This window comes from Pristis pectinata, chromosome 22 (genome assembly GCF_009764475.1).
Source record: "Pristis pectinata isolate sPriPec2 chromosome 22, sPriPec2.1.pri, whole genome shotgun sequence".
Taxonomy (NCBI): domain Eukaryota; kingdom Metazoa; phylum Chordata; class Chondrichthyes; order Rhinopristiformes; family Pristidae; genus Pristis; species Pristis pectinata.
The window spans coordinates 3,308,838-3,318,421 of record NC_067426.1 but is presented as its reverse complement, the minus strand read 5'-3'; positions in this window follow the sequence as shown (position 1 = coordinate 3,318,421).

The window sequence follows — 9,584 nt, the reverse complement described above, 5'->3', positions numbered from 1 at the left end:
CCATGTATGTTGGGGTAATGTACCCCTTTGTAATATCCCCTTTGACCCTCACTAATCAATGCACCACAGAAAGCATCCTATCCAGATGCATCACGGCTTGGTATGGCAATTGCTCTGCCCGTGACCACAAGAAACTGCGAAGAGCTGTGGACACAGCTCAGCACATCACGAAAACCAGCCTCTCCTCCATGGATTTGTCTACACTTCTCGCTGCTTCGGTAAAGCAGCCCCCACCCATCCCGGATATTCTCTCTTCTCCCCCCTCCCATCAGGTAGAAGATACAAAAGCCTGAAAGCACGTACCACCAGGCTCAAGGACAGCTTCTATCCTGCTGTTATAAGACTATTGAACGGTTCCCTAGTATGATAAGATGGACTCTTGACCTCACAATCTACCTCGTCATGGCCTTGCACCTTATTGTCTGCCTGCACTGCACTTTCTCTGTAACTGTAACACTTTATTCTACACTCTGTTATTGTTTCACCTTGTACTACCTCAATGCATTGTTGTAATAAAATGATCTCTGTGGATGGCATGCAAAACAAAGTTCTTCACTGTACCTTGGTACATGTGACAATAATAAACCAATTTACCCAGTCTGAACCTGCTGCCTCTGAGATGGAGTAATATCGTAGCCAACTTCATTAGAAAGTGCTACAGATCCACCCATAGCATCTTCTGGTTCTGATGGATGGTCACTGAGCTGAAGCAGAACCTCTGTTTCTCTCCCTAAGCAACCTGAGCTGTATATTTTGAGCATTTTTTTGTACAGATTTCAGATTGGGAATGTTTGTCTGGGTGGTGATTAAACAGTTCTTTTGCAAAATAAGCAAGATAATGGCATTCTTAATGTGACAGAATAACACATAAATTATTCATGCACATCTTAGGTTCTGATTCATGGATCCTTGTTAAAGGATGACAGGTGACTGAGAACATCAATTGGCCTCCATAAATAAAATCACAAGCTGATCCTTTAGTTTACTTCAAATTCATCTCTCTCTCCTCCCTGCCTCTATTGACTGTTAAAGTTCTGCAGAGTATGAGCTTCGGCTTTAATTCTCCATGTGTCCACGACTTCAAGCAAACTACAACAATTCATAAATCAAAGTTGCTGAGTATAACATTGTGGTAATGTAGCATTGTGGTAATGTAGCACTGTGGTCATGTTACTCAACTGCTAATCCAAAGACCTGTATTAATCCAAGCACACATGTTTAAACCTTCCCATGGCTGCTGGGGAATTAACCAAGGTAATTAAATAAATCTGGAATAAGAAGCTACTATCAGTAATGGTGATTGTAAAACTATGGGATAATCATTTAAAAAGTAAAGACCAGGTTCACTAATGTCTACTTACCTGGTCTGTACATGACTTTCATCCACAGAAATATAATTGACACTTCAATGACCAACAAGCCTTTCATTCTGCCAAAGCCACAACACACTGTGTAACACCAATAACCCAGGAATGAATTTTCAAAAAGTTTAAGTTGTGAAAAGTACTATAATAATGCAAGTGGAGACACAGGAGACTGCAGATGCTGAAAATCTGGATCATCACACAAAATGCTGGAGGAACTCAGCGGGTCAGGCAGCATCTATGGAGGGAAATGGACAGTCCACCTTTCAGGTTGAGACCCTTCACCTGGACTGGAAGGAAAGAGAGCAGATAGCCAGAACAAAAGGGTGGAGGGAAGGGGTGGAGTGAGAACTGGTAGGTGACAGGTGGATCCAGGTGAGGGGGGTGATAGGCAGGTGAAGGAGGGGGGGAGAGTGGGAATGACGTAAGGAGCTGGGTGGTGAGGAGGGGAACCGGAGGTAGGAATGTGTGGGTGATGGGCAGATGGGGAAGGTAGAAGAGGGGAGAGATAAGGTGATGGGGGCCAGTGGGATAAGGGAAAAAAGGGACAGAGGGGAGACAGAGAAATCAATGTCCCAACTGGCGCCCATCACCCCTTCTCTTTCCCATCCCCCACCCTCTCCGTCTGCCCACCACCCACACACCCCTCCCACTGGTTCCCCTCCCCACCCCCCTCCCTCCATTCCATGGTCCACTGTCCTCTCCTATCAGATTCCATCTCCTTCAGCCCTTTGTCACTTCCACCCATCACCTCCCAGCTTCTCGCATCACTCCCACTCTCCCCCTCCCTCACCTGCCTACCACCCCCCTCACTGGGATCCAGCTATCACCCACCAGCTCTCGCTCCACCCCCTCCCTCCCCACCTTGGTATACTGGCTATCTCCTCTCTTTCTTTCCAGTCCTGATGAAGGGTCTCGACCTGAAATGTCGACTGTCCATTCCCCTCCATAGGTGCTGCCTGACCCGCTGAGTTCCTCCAGCACTTTGTGTGTTGATAATAATGCAAATATTTATTTATTTAATGGAACACTTCATCCTGAGGTTTCAAAACATGCAATTCTGCTTAGATAAAATGAATATGTCTTGCGATTGATTGGATGAAAAGGAAGGTGTGCATTCATTGTCGGACTTCACATTAGCTTTGCCTGCTTTATTCCCCCAGAGCTCTAACACTTACTCTGTTGAAACACAATCACAAACCACAAGTCAAATCAGCATCTTGTTTCCACAGCAACAGCTCTCACCATCCAGAGGGGCATACAGTAGTTGCACAGACATCTATACAAACAGACTGAGCTCTTTGATCATCCATGGGCCAGTCCCACTTATTGAGTAAGAAAGTGTTGTTTTTCTGTGGTACCCTTGCCAACCTCAGGACATCCCAAAACACCTACATCCAAAGAGATACTTCACAACTGTTGTCATGTAGGAAACACAATAACTAGTTTGCGTCAGCAAGCTCCCACAATGAGTGAACAATTTATTTTTAATGCATTTAAGGATAAATCGGGAGACCTGAAAGAAGTTTATAAAACGCTGAGAGGCATAGACAGGGTAGACAGTCAGAATCTTTCTCCCAAGGTAGGAATGTCAAATACTGGAGGGCATGAATTTAAGGAGAGAGCGGGGAAATTTAAGATATCTTTATTAGTCACGTACATCAAAACACACAGTGAAATGCATCTTTTGCGTAGAGTGTTCTGGGGGCAGCCCGCAAGTGTCACCACGATTCCGGCACCAACATAGCATGCCCACAACTTCCTAACCCATACGTCTTTGGAACGTGGGAGGAAACCAGAGCACCCGGAGGAAACCCACACAGGCACAGGGAGAACGTACAAAATCCTTACAGACAGCGGCCAGAATTGAACCCTGGTCACTGGCGCTGTAATAGCATTACACTAACTGCTACACTACCATGCCTGCCCTAGGAGACGTGAGGGGCAAGATTTTTTTTTAACACAGAGAGTTGTAGGTGCCTAGAACAGGCTCCAAGGGGTGGTGGTGGAAGCAGATACAATAGTGGTGTTTAAAAGGCTTTTTGACTGGCATGTGAACATGCAGGGTATGGAGAGATATGGATCACGTGCAGGTAGAAGAGATTTAGTTTAATTTGGCATTGTGTTCGGCACAGACGTTATGGGCTGAAGGGCCTATTCCTGTGCTGTACTGTTCTATGTTCTAAATAATTAGCCAGGACACTCAAGAGAGGAGCCAGCGGCTCAGTTCAGCACCTCATCCATTAAACAGCACCTACAACAGTGGAGCACTCCCTCACTGAAGTATGGCCTTAAACAGCCTTGCTAACAAGCTTTTATGGATTCCTTTAATAAAAGGCTTTTACATTCTGTGCATTTAGCTACAATACAAGAATTCAACATGCCATTATATAGGTTGTTGATTAGCATGTATTACCTCCATGTTCCCTGTTCCTCAAATTAATTTCTGGTCTATGACCATCCCCTATTGTTAATTCGACAAGGCAGCACTTCGTCTTTCTCTGCATCCCTTTCGCACCTACAAGTTTGTGACCTCCTGCAATTTTTCCACAACCTATATCAACATTTCCCAAACTATCTATGTTGGCTTAATTGACAAAAATTCAACAACCTTTCCTCAGTAACTAAGTTTAAATGCAAAACACATCAAAGGTTAGAGAGAAAGCAGAAACGTGGCATTGAGATATGCCATGATTGCATGGAATAGCAGAGGAGACTCCAAGGGTCAAATGGCCTTTTCTTTAGGTCCCTTTAGACGGATACATGCCACTTTCCTGATTGAACTCCAGAATCAGAATCAGGTTTATTATCACTGACACATGTTGTGAAACTTGTTGTTTCGTGGCAGCAGTATAGTGCAAGACATGAAAGTTACAAGTTACAAAGATAAGTAAATAGTGCGGAAGAGGAATAACGAGGTAGCGTTCATGGACCGTTCAGAAATCTGATGGCGGAGGATCTCCATATTCTTTAATTGGATTGTTTCCTCTGGAACGTCAGAGGCTCGGGGGGAGACCTGATAGAAATATATATCATTGTCAGAGGCATAGATAAGGTCAGGCTATTTCCCAGGGTGGAAATGTCAAGCACTAGAGGACATAAGTTTAAGGTAAGAAAGGTAAAGTTTAAGGGAGATTTGCAAGGCAATTTTTTTTTACACAGAGAGTGGTGGGTGCCTGGAACACTCTGCCAGGGGAGGAGGTGGAGGCAGATACAATAGCAACATTTAAGAGGCATTTAGACAGACACATGAACAGGCAGGGAATGGAGGGCTATGGACCATGTGCAGGCAGAAGGGATTAGTTAGATTGGCATCATGGTCAGCACAGGCATGATGGGCTGAATGGTCTGTTCCTGCACTGTACCATTCTATGTTCCGTGTTCTAATTCCAGAAATCTATCAATTCCAGTTTTGAATATACTCAATGACATTCAGCATCCACAGCCCTCTGAGGGAAGGAATTTCAACACCCAGCGCAAAGAAATGTCTCCTTGTGTCAATCCAAAATATTCAACCCCTTATCCCAAGACCTAAGCTAGTTTCACCAGCCCGGTATTGGTAATTGGTTTATTGTTGTCACATGTACTGAGTTACAGTGAAAAGCTTTTTAGCATGCCACCCATACAGATCATTCCATACATCAGTACATCAAGGTAGTAATAAGAAAACAGAATACAAAATATATTGTGTTGCAGTTACAGAGAAAGTGCAGTGCAGGTAGCTGGAGAAGATCAACTCTCTCTCTACTAATCTTCATGTGATCTTAGTGACTACAATCACTCTGCCCCCTGACTCTCTCGAATTTCAGGCATGCTGCTGGTGTCTTTACAGTGAAGACTGACGCTAAATACTTCTTCAGTTCTTCTGTCATTTCTTTGTTCCCCATTTTTACCTCTCCAGCGTCATTTTCCAGTGATCCGATGTCCACTCTTGCCTCTCTTTTACTCTTTATATATCTGAAAAAGCCTTTGGTATCCTCTTATATTATTGACTAGCTTACCTTCATATTTCATCTTTTCTTCCCTTAATGCTTTTTTAGTTGCCTTCTGTTGGTTTTTAAAAGCTTCCCAATCCTTCAGCTTCTCACTAATTTTTGCAATATTGTATGCCCTCTCTTTTGCTTTTATGCTGTGTTTGACTTCCCTTGTCAGACTCATTGTCCCTTTAGAATGCTTCTTCTTCTTTAGGATGAAGAAGTCTTGGACAGGTTGGGAGAATAGGCAAAGAAGTGGCAGATGGAATACAGCGTGGGGAAGTGTATGGTCATGCAGTTTAGTAGAAGGAATAAAGGCGTTGACTATTTTCTAATCAGGGAGTGAACTCAGAAATCAGAGGTGCAAAGGGACTTGGGAGTCCTAGTGCAGGATTCCCGAAAGGTTAACTTGTAGGTTGAGTCGGTAGTAAGGAAGATAAATGCAATGTTAGCATTCATTTTGAGAGGACTAGAATATAAAAGCAAGGATGTAATGCTGAGGCTTTATAAGGCATAGGTCAGACCACATTTGGAGTATTAAGAGCAGTTTTGAGCTCCATATCTAAGGAAGGATGTGCTGGTATTGGAGAGGGTCCAGAGGAGTTTTACAAGAATGATCCCAGGAATAGAAGGGTTAATGTATGAGGAGTGTTTGATGGCTCTGGGCCTGTACGCACTGGAGTTTAGAAGAATGAGGGGGGATCTCATTAAAACCTACCGAATATTGAAAGGCATGGATAGAGTGGACGTGGAGAGGATGTTTCCAGTAGTGGGAGAGTCTAGGACCAGAGGGCACAGCCTCAGAATAGGAGGAAAACCCTTTAGAACAGAGATGAGGAGGAATTTCTTTAGCCAGAGGGTGGTGAATCTGCAGAATTCATTACCACAGACGGCTGTGGAGGCCAAGTCATTGGGTATATTTAAAGCAGAGGATGATAGGTTCTTGATTAGTGAGGGCATCAAAGGTTACAGGGAGAAGGCAGGAGAATGGGGTTGAGAGGGAAAATAAATCAGCCATGATCAAATGGCAGAGTAGACTCGATGGGCCGAATGGCCTAATTCTGCTCCTATGTCTTATGGTCTTATATACTCTGCCAGTCCTGCTAATTGCAAACTCCAGGCTGATATGTCCATATAAAATATGTGCTTAAAAATCAACTATCTAAACAACTGAGGTAAAGCTCTAGAATATTCTTGCAGATTTATCTTTGACCAGTTGTTTCTTACACAAGGTGTTTCCCTTGAGCCACCAGTTCCAATCATTTCTACAGTCACTTACCCTAATAAGCAACACAACTATTTTATTCGTATATATCCATTCCACTGTGTAGAAGATATAAATTATTTCCTTTTTGTACAGTTCACTGTCCTCTACACTAACAGTATTGTGTAGGTTATCCATGCACTTCAAGAACATGACTCATATCTGCTTAACCTTTGTTATACGTCAGTCTTCCCAGAAAATTTCATTAACATTGAAGTCACCTTGTCCTCAAACCCAATATTTTTGGAATGCCATCAACTAATCGCCAACAATTATTAGACTCAGAGTCATGCAGCACATAAACAGGCTCTTCAGCTCACCATGTCTGTACTGACCATCAAGTGTTCATCTACACTAATCCCAGTTACCAATACTGGGGAATCAAGAACTGGAGGACATAGGTTTAGGGTGAGAGGGGAAAGCTTTAATAGGAACTTGAGGGGCAACCTTTTCACCCAGAGGGCGGTCAGTGTATGGAACGAGCTGCCAGAGGAGGTGGTTGAGGCAGGTACATTAACAACATTGAAAAGATCTTTGGACAGGTACATGGATAGGAAAGGTTTAGAGGGATATGAGCTAAATACAGGTAAATGGGAATAGCTTAGGAGGGCACCTTGGTCAGCATGGACCGGTTTGCTGAAGGCCCTGTTTCCTTGCTGTATGACTCTACTTGGTCTGTACCCTTCTCTTCCCTGGAGATTCAAGAAGTTCTCCTGATACTTCTTAAATGCTCTGAGAGTCTCTACCTCCCCCACTCTCTCAGGCAGTGTGTTCCAGACACCAACCACCCTCTGGGTGAAAAATTCTTCTTTATATTCCCTCTAAACCTCTTACTCCTTCTCTTGAGCCCGCACCCTCTGGTTACAGACACCTCTGCAATGAGGAAAAATTTCTGCCCTATCTGTGTCCCTTATAACTTTATACATTTCTATCAGGTCTTCCCTCAGCCTCCTCTCTCCAAGGAAAACAAACCCAGCCTATCCAGTGCCTCCTCATAAGTGAAACACTCCATCCCAGGCAACATCCTGGTGAAGCTGCTCTGCACCGTCTCCAGAGCAGTCACATCCTTTCCATACTTTGGTGACCAAAACTCTACACAAGGCCTCACCAATGTTTTATAAAGCTTTACCATGACTGATCTGCTCCTATATTCTGTACCCCTGTTAATGAAGGCTGGCATCCTGTGTGCCTTCTTCACCACTCTATCTACGTGTGCTGCCACCTTCAGGGTTCCTTGGATCTGTACACCAAGGTCCCTCTGTCATTATTCCCTAGGGCTTTACCATTCATTGTTTATGCCCTACCCTTGGTTGACCTCCCAAGATTACATTCCAGAACTCTCATCAGCAGTTCTAGAGTGCAGGACATTGGGCCTGGTGTCCTGTATTCATATCATTCCTCGAATATTGCAGGGACATAAGGAATATTCAGCCCCTTGTTCTGCTTGCTACCAGTGAGATCATTGCCAGCTTGTCTCCAATATGGCAGCCTTTGCTTCACTTCTCGTGGCACCAGCAAATGTTGATCTTGGTTTTGAAGGTCTGTGTTGTCTCAGCATCTGTGCACTTTTGGGGGTGAAAGTCCTGGATTTCAACTGCGCTGGCAGGGAAAAGGAGCTTTGCGATTTTTGCTATGTACCTCGGTACGTATGACAATAATAAACCAATTTACCAATTTTAAAAAGTCCCACAGCACTGCTTTTAAAATGATAAGCCTGTTTTCTACAGGCAGTGGTAAAAGCATGGCGATCACCACAAGGCACTCGGAGAGGGTGCAGAGATGTCATAGAGTCATACAGTGTGGAAACAGGCCCTTTGGCCCAACTGGTCAATGCCGACCATCTAAGCTCGTCCCATTTGCCTATATTTGGCCCATATCCCTCTAAATCTTTCCAATCCCAATTGGGAAAGAAATTAAATAAAGGGATTCAAAGTGGTGAAAATCCCTATCAACAAATAACATATTTCCTTTTTAGGGTAAAATTCCCTACACATAAACAAGTGGATAAACAAGGAAATAACAAATTCCTTTGTAATTAGTTTGATGTTGGCTAAACTTCTCAAACGGCAGATGAGACGGGAACTTGCCATGGTACAACCCAAATTTACCCTCCATTTAATTCACTTTTTTTTCCCAATGTCACACAATTGAATAATACATTTTACAGTTTAAAAGGAGCACAGGTAAGAGAAAGCACACGGGACATTTATAGGAAGTTTAAGAAAGTTTACAGGAACATTGTCAAGGCTGGAGGGTTATCATTATGAGGAGAATGTATGGGCTGGGATTGTTTTCCTTGTATCAGAACAAACTCAGAAGACTTAACTGAAGTGTACAAAATGACAGGACCAAAGGACTTATTTCCCTTACCAAGGAGGTCTAATAATCAGGGCACCAAAGATTGAAGGTGTTTCTTGGAAGGATTAGACAGAGTTGAGCAGATACACAAGAACAGAGCGACTCTGAAACTCACTGCCTGAAGGAGGTGGGGACCACAGGTGTGTTTCTTTATTCATAAAAATTTCAAATATATATAGTTACAGAATATTTAACATTTTCATCACATTTTTTTCTATTACATAATGTTAGCATGACATCAGTTGTTGCATATTTATGATCCCTGAGTAAACAGTTCATAGGGTTTTAATACACATTTCTAATCAATAGTGTGCAATGGTGGGGGGGCTTTAAACTCTGGCCTTTTCCCCCAGAGAGAGCTTGCAGCAGCTGCAGCCAGCTTCAGTTCGTCCCTCCGTATGTAGTCCTGCACCTTAGTGTCCCAATTTGCAGCACTCTGTTGTGGACAACCCCTTGCTCTGGAAGACCCGTGAGCTTCAGGCAGACTGGAAGGTGCCTTTCACCAAGCTGGTGGCCCTGCAGCGGCAATTGACACTTGTCTCTGTCGGTAGCACGGTAGTGTAGCGGTCAGCGTAACGTTATTACAGCGCCAGCGACCGGGGTTCAATTTCCGCCACTGTCCGT